This window comes from Tauraco erythrolophus, chromosome 7 (genome assembly GCF_009769465.1).
Source record: "Tauraco erythrolophus isolate bTauEry1 chromosome 7, bTauEry1.pri, whole genome shotgun sequence".
NCBI classification, from domain to species: Eukaryota; Metazoa; Chordata; class Aves; order Musophagiformes; family Musophagidae; genus Tauraco; species Tauraco erythrolophus.
Window position 1 is genome coordinate 11,126,288 of NC_141471.1, and position 12,239 is coordinate 11,138,526.

General features: G+C 40.9%; 1 protein-coding gene across 2 annotated transcripts in view; it reads right to left on the reverse strand.

Annotated features, from left to right (window-relative positions):
• VIPR2 (vasoactive intestinal peptide receptor 2) overlaps positions 1-12,239 on the reverse strand; it is a 59,237-nt gene that overhangs the window by 25,645 nt on the left and 21,353 nt on the right. The window lies entirely within an intron of this gene.

Sequence of the window (12,239 nt, forward strand, 5' to 3'; positions counted from 1 at the left end):
TGCACATTTTTGCCATCTTCATTTCAGAATGAATTGCACTGCTCCTACATTCTTTTCCTCCTCTCATTCCTGTCCTAGACACAGGATCCATTATACTTTCGTAAATTAAGAACACAGAATCAATTGATTTACAGACTCTAACAAACCACTGTCACTATCGTCTTTAGATGGCATGCATTAAGATTTTTATTGGGATGATTCCGGACCAGCAGTCATTATTGGGAAATTGCAGTCAGACCAATGTTCCCATGGGAAAGCCTTGGTTCTGCTTATATGTTCTGCATTGCTTCACGTCAAGAACAATTTGAACTCAGTATAACTTTTACTTCCCCTTTTCTTGGAACCCATTACACTGAGTAACAACAGGGAAAATTATCTGGTTTATGTAATTCAACTGAGTATTTTTTCCATTTTTTGTGGAATAATTTTTTTTGAGATCTGTATAAAATTGATTTTAGGATAAGCAATTTTGCCTTCCTGTAAATGTTTTCCATGCCCAGGAATGCAGATTCCCTGTTTACTTCCTCAAAACAAGTTAGAATAAAGTGCAGGACGGTTCAGTAAAGAAACAGATGTACTAATAGCCACTGAATTTTGCAGGGATGAGGCCATCTGAGCTAGGTGTCAAGATTCTCGTTATAACCAATGAATAGAAGCAGCAGAGTACTATTCATATCATCCTAAGCCAGGCATCTAAAATAATTTAGAAGGACAGTGGAGTAAAAACATTTACTGTTTCTTCAATAAATACAAATGGAACCTAGAGAAACTAGTGCAGATGCAGATGACAGCTGTCTAAAGTTAGACAACATCACTGTCCCAGGAGTTTCTCCACTGATTTGGTCAGCTTTCCATCAGGCAGTGAAAGCATTACAAAACTTTGGGGTTTATTTCCATTAAGATTTTTTTCCTTTATTCTTGTTACCATTTTGTTTTGGCTGATCCAGCAACTAAAACTCACACAGTCTCTCCTTCTCCAATAAAGTAGAGAGGAGAGAGTTCCCCAGCTGGCTCCGCCGCCGCCATTCTCCGTGGGCGGCGCCGGCCCGACGCAGGCAGCTGCCCGGCCGGGAGCCAGGGAGCGGGGGCAGTGCCCTCCTCCCTTCTCTGGTCGATCCTGGGCGAAGCACCTTTTCCGGTTCCCTTGTCCTGACTTAAATAGGGCAATTCGCAGAGGCGCCCTATTGGCTCAACCCCGAGGGGGATGGCAGTCTGATCCGGTGGCCAGAACTAAGCCTAACCCGGATCCAAAACCGGGGAGGTCGCAGGGAGCAAAATCCCTCTCCTGCCACCAGAACCACCCCCCCCTCCACATCAAACCATGACATTCCACCCCTCGCCTCTGCGAATTCCATATTTAGGCACAACTTTAGTTACAGAAAGAGAACACAGAGTTACAGAAAAAGAACACAGTATCAACAACAACATCGAAGAAGAAGAAGAACACACATTTTACAAACAATCCACCCCTTGTCCCTTCACCAGTCACAACAATCAAAGTTTCCCAAGGTCCTTCTGTTTTTCAGCACTGTGAAGTCCATGTTTTGCCCGTTACCTCTCCCAGTCACTATTCTTATCTCAAATTCCTCGAGCCCCACGTTGGGCGCCAAAAGGGACTGTCGTGGTTTTAGGCTGATCCAGCAACTAAAACTCACACAGTCTCTCCTTCTCCAATAAAGTAGAGAGGAGAGAAAGAAAAAAAAAAACAAAAGGACTGAGGGTTGAGGCAAGAACAGAGGGAGCACCCACCAACCATGGTCCTGGGCAAAACAGGCAGCGCTTTTCTCAAAGCAAAACAGTTTATTAATGATTACTTAGAAGGACAAAGGGAAATAAAAACCGATTACTTGAGAGGACAGAAAGAAACAAAACCAGATCTTAAAACCGACACCTTCTCCCCCCCCCAACCTTCCTTTTCCTCCCGGCTCTACCTCCTCCCCCCAGCAGCACAGGGGGCAGGGACTGGGGGAGTGCAGGTCAGTTCATTCCGTGCTGTTACTGCTGCTTCTTTCTTAAAGGAGAAGGAGTCCTTACACCCTTTTCCCCTGCTCCAATGGATCCCCTACCCACGAGGAAAAATCCACAAACTTCTCCAACGTGAGTCCAGCCCACTGGAAACAATCCTTCCCCACAGATTGCTCCGGTGTGGGCTATACCACAGTCTCGGGTACTTAGGGAGCTGCAGCCACTCGCTCCGGCGTGGGTCGTCACGAAGACTCCAGATGCCTCTCTGCCTTGCCGTGCCCCCAACACGACCATCCTCGGGCTCAGGCATCTTCTCCCCACGGGCTGCGAGTGGGTCGCTGCTCCACCGAGGCCGTCCTGGTTGCAGGGGGGCAGCCTGCTATCTCACCATCAGCCGCAGGGGAAACTCGGCTCCGGCACACCTCCTCCCGCTCCATCCTCACTGACCTGCTGTCGATGCAGCTGTTTCTCTCAGATCTCAGTCCTCTCCAGGTGAACTCAGCCCAGTGGGCACCCTGGGAGTGGGGTGCCCCCGAGTTCCCCAGCTGGCTCCGCCGCCGCCATTCTCCGTGGGCGGCGCCGGCCCGACGCAGGCAGCTGCCCGGCCGGGAGCCAGGGAGCGGGGGCAGTGCCCTCCTCCCTTCTCTGGTCGATCCTGGGCGAAGCACCTTTTCCGGTTCCCTTGTCCTGACTTAAATAGGGCAATTCGCAGAGGCGCCCTATTGGCTCAACCCCGAGGGGGATGGCAGTCTGATCCGGTGGCCAGAACTAAGCCTAACCCGGATCCAAAACCGGGGAGGTCGCAGGGAGCAAAATCCCTCTCCTGCCACCAGAACCACCCCCCCCCTCCACATCAAACCATGACAAAGGCCAACATTTGAAGTCCAGCATTTTTGTTTTTGCTTTTATTTGGAATTTTTCCAACTGAGGCCCAATTCCTATGGGATACTAAAAGTCTGTTTTCTCAGTAATAACATCACAAAGAAAAAATACAACATATTCTTTTAAAATCTTTCAAATAACTACTGGTAACTAGGTGAAATGAATAAGGTAGGACTCATTTAGCTTAACAGATGTAACAGTGAGATATAATCTTTCTAAAAGGTAGGCAACTCAACAGAATTAGTCATTGTCTCCCACAAGGAGGAGAGTCAATGGAGAAGAACAGACTCTTCTACACTATGATTTTGACACTGTCCCGCACGACATTCTTCTCTCTAAACTAGAGAGGCATGGGTTTGATGGATGGACCACTCGGTGGATAAGGAATTGGCTCAATGGCCGCACTCAGAGAGTAGTGGTCAACGGCTTGATGTCCAAGTGGAGACTGGTCATGAGTGGTGTCCCTCAGGGGTTCGTGTTGGGCCCGGCCCTCTTCAACATCTTTGTCGGTGACGTGGACAGTGGCATGGAGTGCACCCTCAGCAAGTTCGCCGATGACACCAAGCTGTGTGGTGCCGTCGACACGCTGGAAGGGAGGGATGCCATCCAGAGGGACCTCGACAGGCTGGAGAGGTGGGCCTGTACCAACCTCATGAAGTTTAACCAGGCCAAGTGCAAGGTCCTACATCTGGGTCACGGCACAAATACAGACTGGGCGGAGAATGGATCGAGAGCAGCCCTGAGGAGAAGGACTTGGGAGTACTGGTGGACGAGAAGCTCAATATGAGCCGGCAATGTGCTCTTGCGGCCCAGAAGGCCAACCGCGTCCTGGGCTGCATCAAGAGGAGCGTGGCCAGCAGGTCGAGGGAGGTGATTCTTCCCCTCTACTCTGCCCTCGTGAGACCTCACTTGGAGTATTGCGTCCAGTTCTGGAGTCCCCAACATAAGAAGGACATGGACCAGTTGGAGAGGGTCCAGAGGAGGGCCACGAAGATGATAAGAGGGCTGGAGCACCTTTCCTATGAGGACAGGCTGAAAGAGTTGGGGCTGTTCAGCCTGGAGAAGAGGAGGCTCCGGGGTGACCTTATAGCGGTCTTCCAGTACCTCAACGGGGCCTACAGGAAAGATGGGGAGAGGCTGTTCAGGAGGGCCAGTTGTGATAGGACAAGGGGTAATGGTTTTAAAATAGAGGGAGGTAGATTCAGGTTGGATATTAGGAAAAAATTTTTTACCATGAGAGTTGTAGAACACTGGAACAGGTTGCCCAGAGAGGTGGTGGATGCTCCATCCCTGGAGACGTTCAAGGCCAGGTTGAATGAGGCCCTGAGCAACCTGATCTAGTTGGAGATATCCCTGTTCCTTGCAGGGGGGTTGGACTAGATGGCCTTTGAAGGTCCCTTCCAGCCCTAACGATTCTACGATTCTATGATTCTATGATTCATGCGCTTCATTGCAGTTGTAGCAATTCAAAGTATGATTTCCATCCAGGCTCCAAAGACTAGATCTCCTTTGACTGTAGAGCAGGCATAGGCTGTCTAGATTAAATGCAGATGAGTACATTGTACAATCTAGTCAGATTAAATTCATCTGACTTGTAATTCTAGTCATGCAAAAGCACATATTTTTTGCTTACTGTTCAAAAATCTCAGTTTTATCATGTGTCTTTACATTAGCAGCCATGATACTATTACTGCTAACTGCATGCAGTCCTCGTGATGCCAACATGTCAAATAGTGAACATATATCCCAAAGTTACTAAAGACTAACAGAAAAAAACACAATAGTGCGTGGTACAGAGAAATTACAGGGAAGTGAGGAAGAAGGCATTTTTGAAGGGTAATTTAAGAAAAGGTCAGGTGTCAGAAGCTACTGATTAAGCTATGCTTTAAATGCTGTTTTGCTGTGGAAATATATAAAGATGTGGCTTTTAATTTTGTGTTGCACCATTCTCACAATAGACAGGGGCTTCAACATGTATGCATGCAGATGATGAATAATTTATAAGTCCGTTAGAAATTAAGGTAATTCTGGTAAATCTAATTTAAATAAAATTAAATATAATGTTTGTCAATTCAGCTTACTTCAAAACCACATAGTTAAACTGATTAAAGTTTTTGAGTAGCCAGAGTTTGAGCCTTCGTCTTTTTAATTCATTTCTTCTGTTGTAATTTACATTCGTTCAAAGCAAGACACTAGTCAAAAGGAGCTGTCATTCTCATCAGATCTCAAATGAACACAGAGCACGTAGTGAGCACAGATCCAATTCTAGATGCTGTAACTGCAGATGTAATTTTTTTTCAAAATATTCTGTGCTTTTCTGTTATAGGATATTTAGCAAAAGACAGTACTGCAGAATGATTTTATGGTATGTTAAAGACAACAAAGATGTTAATTTCAAATTTTTTGTCTTTTAATAGCATCTCTATGTGGCATTTGTTTGAGTAAAAGTCTCAATAGAAACATTAAGAGTTAAAAGCCTTCTCTAACACATATTTTATCTTACAATCAAAGTCTTAGAGCTATGTCTCCTCTTAATACCCCAGTGTATAACTTGCCTTTATGACTCGTACCCTCTATTTCCTGAGATGTGAATCTAAACTCAAATATGGAGAGGGAGAGAGAAGAATATCATTGAAAGGTATTTTTTGCCTGATGGACTCCTTCCCTTATTAATAAAATACTACCTGCTGCTTTTACCAATAAAGCATACTGCACAAAGTTCTTGACTGACCTGCCTGTAATAATGCCTCCACAATGTCCTGGATAGTTGATATTTAATACATAACACCTCAGCGCTCATGGTTAAGTGGACAAATTGCCGCTTTCGGGTCTGCTCTTAACTGGCCTGGCTAGACTATGATCTGTCATCACACTGCCAAGTTAACCAACTTTGGAGGCTGTCAGTTTGCAAGGGCATCAAATAAACAGACAAAAGGAATAACATATAAAGAAAAAAACAAAGGATGTTATTTTTAAAAATTGTTCATAAAAACTCAAAGAGAAGGAAAGCTGCTTAAACGGATTTGCAGGCAGTTTCAGAATTCAATACAAATATATCTAACAGCATTTCTGAGATTATTTTTATGTGTAGATGTCGTGGACTGCCTGTATCCTCTCACAGTGGGTCGCAACCAAACGGCTGTTGCGACCACGACGTATTCCACAATCAGAAGGCTGATCCAAACTCGCTACTATCTCAATCCAACAGAGAGCTCCAACTCACGCTCTCTGGGGGGCTCCTACCACTCCAGTCTCCAGGAGGGAACTACCCCACTCCCTCTTGGGAGTGCCCCATCTTTAAGCCTCCCATAGGTCACGTGGTCTCCGGCTGACCACCGTGACTCGCAGCACCTGTCTCGACAAGGCACAGGTGCTTCCCATGTAGCAGCCAGGAACTCCCCCAACATGTAAGGAGTAAATTTCCAAAGTCAGTAGTAAAAGCATCTGCTAAAGGGAATGGTGAACGGTCCAGAAATCCCCTGAAGGCAATAAAGGATTTCCACTAGAGACATCCTTTGCTCCAGTTCTCTCACACTTCAGCTATTAGCAACTTGCAACTGAGACAATCTCAGTCCTTAAAAAGCATCTAATGGCAAATTCTATAGCAGTGGCAAGAAATACGGGAGCCGTTATATTTGCATACTCCCAAGAGTCATGCCCTCTATATATAAGCCATGTGTCACCTCTTGAAGTAGAGGGAACTATATCAGCTGTATTCACTACTAATTGAAAGTTCAGACGTTCTTCACCTTGTTAATTTTTGAAGGCATCGTAAACCCCCATTATTCACGTTGGGAGCTGAACTATTGTCTAATAACTCCAACTGTGGATGCAGATGCATAAATTGCATTCGAGTGCAAAAACTTACCCAAATTGTTGCCATTTATAAACAAACTTGCCTGGCAGGTGTTGATATTACAGAATTGAAAATATTACTTTAAATATTTTTCCAGCCATTAGGCTATATAATAAGAGAGTGTTTTGCACTTTGGCATAAAGAAAGTAGCTGTGGTTCAAACAGCATTGGGTCGATTGAAACATGCCCAACAAAAAAGTTGGACTTGTTTCATTTTTATATTGTTCCGTACCATCTTGAGAAATCTGCCTAGATTTGATTTCAGAAAAACTCCATTAATTGTAGCTTTTGAAATTGGATCCACCTTACTTGTATCTGATTTCAGAATTCTTAAATGAAGGAAAAAAAGGTGGAACCCTGCATGAACTTTCTAACAAAGCATCAGTTGTCCAGTCACACTGATGTAACTGCGCCTTTGACTTAGCCTCTGCCTATGTATTCTGAGCTTGACAGTAACTGTCAGGCAGCCTGGATGCAAAATGACTCCCATCACTGCTGCCCACTGGGGAGAATAGAAGAGGTTGTCTTCCTCCAGAAAAAACACATTACTTAAAATAATGTTTCTGGCATTCTGTACACATGCATGACCCCTACAACAAATAGCCTGACTGAAGTCAAAACAAGAATCCTGCGTACTTTTAGTCCAGCACAATAGCTGTCAGTGTCAGCAGGACTGACTCTGTCTGCTGGCCATTCGTCTGCCAAATGGACGAACATGAAACAGCTACACAAAGGTGTAAGTCAGGATTGAAGATAATCAGCCAAGAGTACTTTGACATTACCTTAATACTGACTATGGTCATTTTATTCAAACTAAGTACAAGCAAATAAGAAATAATTGCACAATTGAAATTATTTTATCATACGAGACAGATTTTTCATTATTCTCCATTCTACATTTGAAATTGTGGCTAATGAGCACATTTCCTTGTTTCAGAACCTTTTAATGGTCTAGTATTACAATGGTCAGATATCTTAAATGTTTTAAAATTTTCTACTGATCAAAAATTAACTCTGCTTCTCAAACTATTGTAAAGCTAAGTAAACACTACTACATTTTGAATCCATTACATCAAAAATTATAATTATTTAAATTCAGGTGTTACGATTTTCAAAAACAAGCAAAAATATTAGATGATTAGCATGAAGCACTTTATCAGACTCAGCAACAAAGAGGATGCAATCATACTGCTACTCAAATTTCCTGTATAAGCATAAACAGAAGTGTCTTAATTTGCCCGTAAGACCTTTGTAACTTCTAGTGACTACACAAAAAAAAATGGCGAATGGTGTTCTGAAATTACATGTTAATTAAATATACACATGACCCTCATAAAGCCAAAGAAATAAATTCTGCATTGTGTTGTGGTAGCTGAAAACCAGGAAATTCCTTTAGATAAATATCGACTTAGTTATAGTTATTAAATATTTGTCACTACTCTGCATTTTATATAGCACCATTTAGAAACAAACTCTTTATATTGTATTGCTGCAAAAGAAATAGGCAAAGCAATACCAATTCTGATAGCACATAAAAATCAATGTCTCTTATGTAAGATGGGCATATCTTATTTCTTATTTACTATTCTGTGTGAACCATAATTAGACAGTTGTCAATTAAACTTCAGCTTTAACCTCTGAACTTAATTAAAAATTTGCAAGGTTGGCAGCCATAAAACGAGTACAAAGAAGGTACGGATTGGCCAAAATAGAATTTAAAACTAAATTATACTTATAAAAGATTTTAACACACAATAAATATCAAAATCCTTTTAGATTTTGTAACTGTATTCGAAGCATAAACTGATTTGAGTCATGCATATGAAATGGAAATTCTATGAAATTTTCTGCAAGTCTAACAAAAATAGAACTTTTTAAACTGTAGTAAGAACAGCTACCCTCCACAAAATATTCACATGATTATCTGAGCAATACTGATTCCAAAACTGAAATCCAACAATTTACTTTTAAAGTATTTTAAAATATTCAAATTACAACCACTGAACTAAACTCAATAGGCAGTTAGGCATAGCAAAAATCAGTAGCTTATGATTATCAGAACAATTTTATGGAAATGTTTACAGAATTTGTAACTGCTTTCTAGACTACAAAGATCTAATCCTAAAATGTTTCCTCTTTTTTTTTTGTGGCTACCTAATGTTAACAGGCTTTAAAAGGGTATGAAAAAACACACATATAAAAATACATTGGATTAGTTCATGTTTGTGTAATTAGTGTTACCTTCAACACACTTTTTTTGTAAAATCTATTCTTACACACATTTGTGTTTTGTTTTCTTAGACACTTTTTTTCTGCTAACGTTTCCTTTAAAGTTAGTTTTGTGTTATTTTTACTAAGTTCAGGAGACAGAAGTCTTCTGTTTATTTACAGAACAGACATAGCACAGAAGCTTCCTATGCAAAGTTGACAGCTACCCAGCAGATCTTTGAACCTCAGCCTTGGTTTGGAAGGACCTCTAGGGGTGAGAAGGTAATTCAGTGCTGAAGGAGAAGACGCTCTGAAGAAGTTGATTCTTTGTCCAAAGGAGTTTTGCTATTGACCAGAAGTCACTATTAACGTAAAAGAAACCCCCACACCTCTCTATTCATTTAAACAGAAATATAACTGATCATTACTAAAGCATTAGGATCATTATCATCCCAAGTGACTCTTTATTTTGTTTATTCTATGAGCTAGTATATTCCTGTAATACTGTATGTAAGAGAGTCTAGTATTCACAGACATGTTTACTTACAACTGTATTAAAATTTGTGATCTGACATTTTCGTGACACGTGCGTCAGAGTACACTCCGTAATATCTAAATATTCATACGAGAAGATCATCTCAGAAAACCTTAAACTGTACAAACAATGTAAAATCAGAACTGGGTCTAGCAAATGAGTTCAGTGCTTTAGAAACACTGAAATAAGCAAATGCAAATAGAAGTGGAATAAAGAATCCTAGTTCTCTCCTTTTGCAAAATTAACTTCAACACAGTAGCAGTTTCTAAAATCTTATAGTACTTACTTACAAGAGAATAGATATAAACCAAGGTAAAGAGATGGATTACATGTTGTAGACAACTTTTTTCTTATGGGGCACTTCTACACATTTTTAAATGGTGCAGAGCAAACCAGAATTTACTAAAAATATATGTAATAAAATTGATATTCCTTGTGGTATTTAATAATATTTATACAAGTAATCATAGAATGGTTAGGGTTGGAAGGGACCTCAAAGATCATCTAGTTCCAACCCGCCTGCCATGGGCAAGGAAACTCTCCACTACACCAGGTTGCCAATTAATGATACCTCTTTTCCAACATGTTTTTCCTTTGATTCACCTTAAGCCTAAACATCATCCAAAAAAGATGAGGCCAACATTGCCTTAAGTATCTCTTAATAATAGTAGCATTATGATTTTTAATTATGTCAGTAAAGATATCTTCTTAATCAAAGTTCCCTAACCATAGTGGGAGAGATGACAACTTTATAAATGCACAAATCTCCCTATTTTCCTGTGTAAATATGTACCAGCATAAATGTATCTGTGAATGTGAACATTCTCATCATGTATTGGTATTCTGCAGTGTCTTTGGACAGTCTGCAACTAATAAATGAAATTCCCAGTGTGCTCTAGAAGAGAGAATATCAGCTTATATTCAGGCCTAGCCCTTCTCACTGAAGTCAATGGAAGACAATTTTGTATTTATGTTAAGGAATACTGGTCTCAATCACATCTCATGGACAAAGTAATGAAAAGTGCAGAATGTAACATAAATAAATATAGCATGACTTATGGGCCCTCAGAAAAAGCACTGGTAGATGGCTGACCTGTATTACATTTTGTTGAGAGGGAAGGATTCAATTTAGATTCAATAAAAACAATCCATTAGTCCAGCGCAATGATCCACTTCACAGAGAGGAGCAATGCATCTGTTCTCTAAAGATAGCCACAGGCATTCAAGACAGTATTTATTTGTGTCAGCTCTAACCTCACTGCCTTGACTCCACTTGTCTTGAGCAGTGTATCTGTACTGGGTAGCAGGTAGCATACCCGGGATGTTATCGCTGACAGCAGTCTAAGGGTGGATGCTTCGGGAAACTGGCCAAATAGGGGAATACTTCTTCCATAGATGAAGCTTCTACTTATGGACAAGCTGCAACAGTATCACCACATTTGACAGCTCTGAAGAAGAGACAGCCTGGAGAAGAGAAGGCTCCAGGGAGACCTTAACTGCATTCTCTCAGTATAAAAAGGGGGGATTATGAGGAAGATGGAAAAAGACTTTTTAGTGACAGGACAGGGGGTAACAGTTTTAAACTGAAAGGGAGTAGTAAATGTAGATTGCTTGTACGGAAGAAATTTTTTCTATGAGGGTGGTGGAGACAATGGAACAGGTTGCCCAAAGAAGTTGTGGATGCCTGATCCCTGGGAAGTGTTTGAGGCCAGTTTGGATGAGGCTTTGAGCAACGTGATCTAGTAGAAGGTGCATTGGCAGGGGGGCTGGAACTAGATTATCTTTAAGGTCGCTTCCAACCAAAATTATTCTATGATTATGCTTTGGCAATTTGAATCTTTATGTCTTGACCCATTTTCACTCCACAGGACAATATCCAGGTTGAATGACAGTGTTTTAAAATGGTTGTTTTAGTGGTAATGCTTCTGCATTCCCAAGATGCCAGATGATACCGATATTTTAGAACGTGTCTTCAGAAAAGTTGGGAAAACAACATAGTCTGTCCATTTTTTTTATTATCTATTTTCAACTACAGTAATAGTTGGGCTTTTACATAGAGAAAGAGATGGCAAGAATTGTATGCCTTAGCTAGAATGCCAGCACACCTCTTCAAATCAGACAGAACAGGTCTGCTGGAGCTATTCCGTGCATGCTAAAATCCAGAAAAACCCAACCAGTCAAGTATCTTTATTCATGAGAGGACTTCATCTGTTCATGATAACGAGAGTTTTACTGACATTATGAGCTCACGCTTGCAAACAAAATCTTGCTCTGCTAGCCTCAGCAGAAAAGCAGATAGCAAATAGGTAAAACATGATGGAAAAAGTACTTCCCTCAACAAAAAGAACACAACATAGTATCTGCAAAGTGAAGAAATTAGATTTTCAATTTATACTGCATTTAAGATATCTTAACAGGTTTTTGAACCACTTACAATTACTAATGCAATTTCAAGTCCAATATAAATCTGTAATAATTCCAGTGACCTAAATTCATTCTATTTTACTTATAACTTGAACACATAACAGCAATCAAGTGGTGCATACATTATTAACAGATTATTACAGTATTAGGATTTGTTATGATAGAAACTTCTAGAAATAACATAACGAAAAACATACAGTGCACAAGCCCAGTAACACTGCAATATTAGAAACACAGATGCATTACTGAAACTACCAACTGTTTATAGCCTGGAGTTTCAAACAGTTACTGAACTCTACGTTTCTGATTTTATCTCATATGACATTTACAATCCAAGCATATAGCAATCGATGTTACCAAAAATTACTA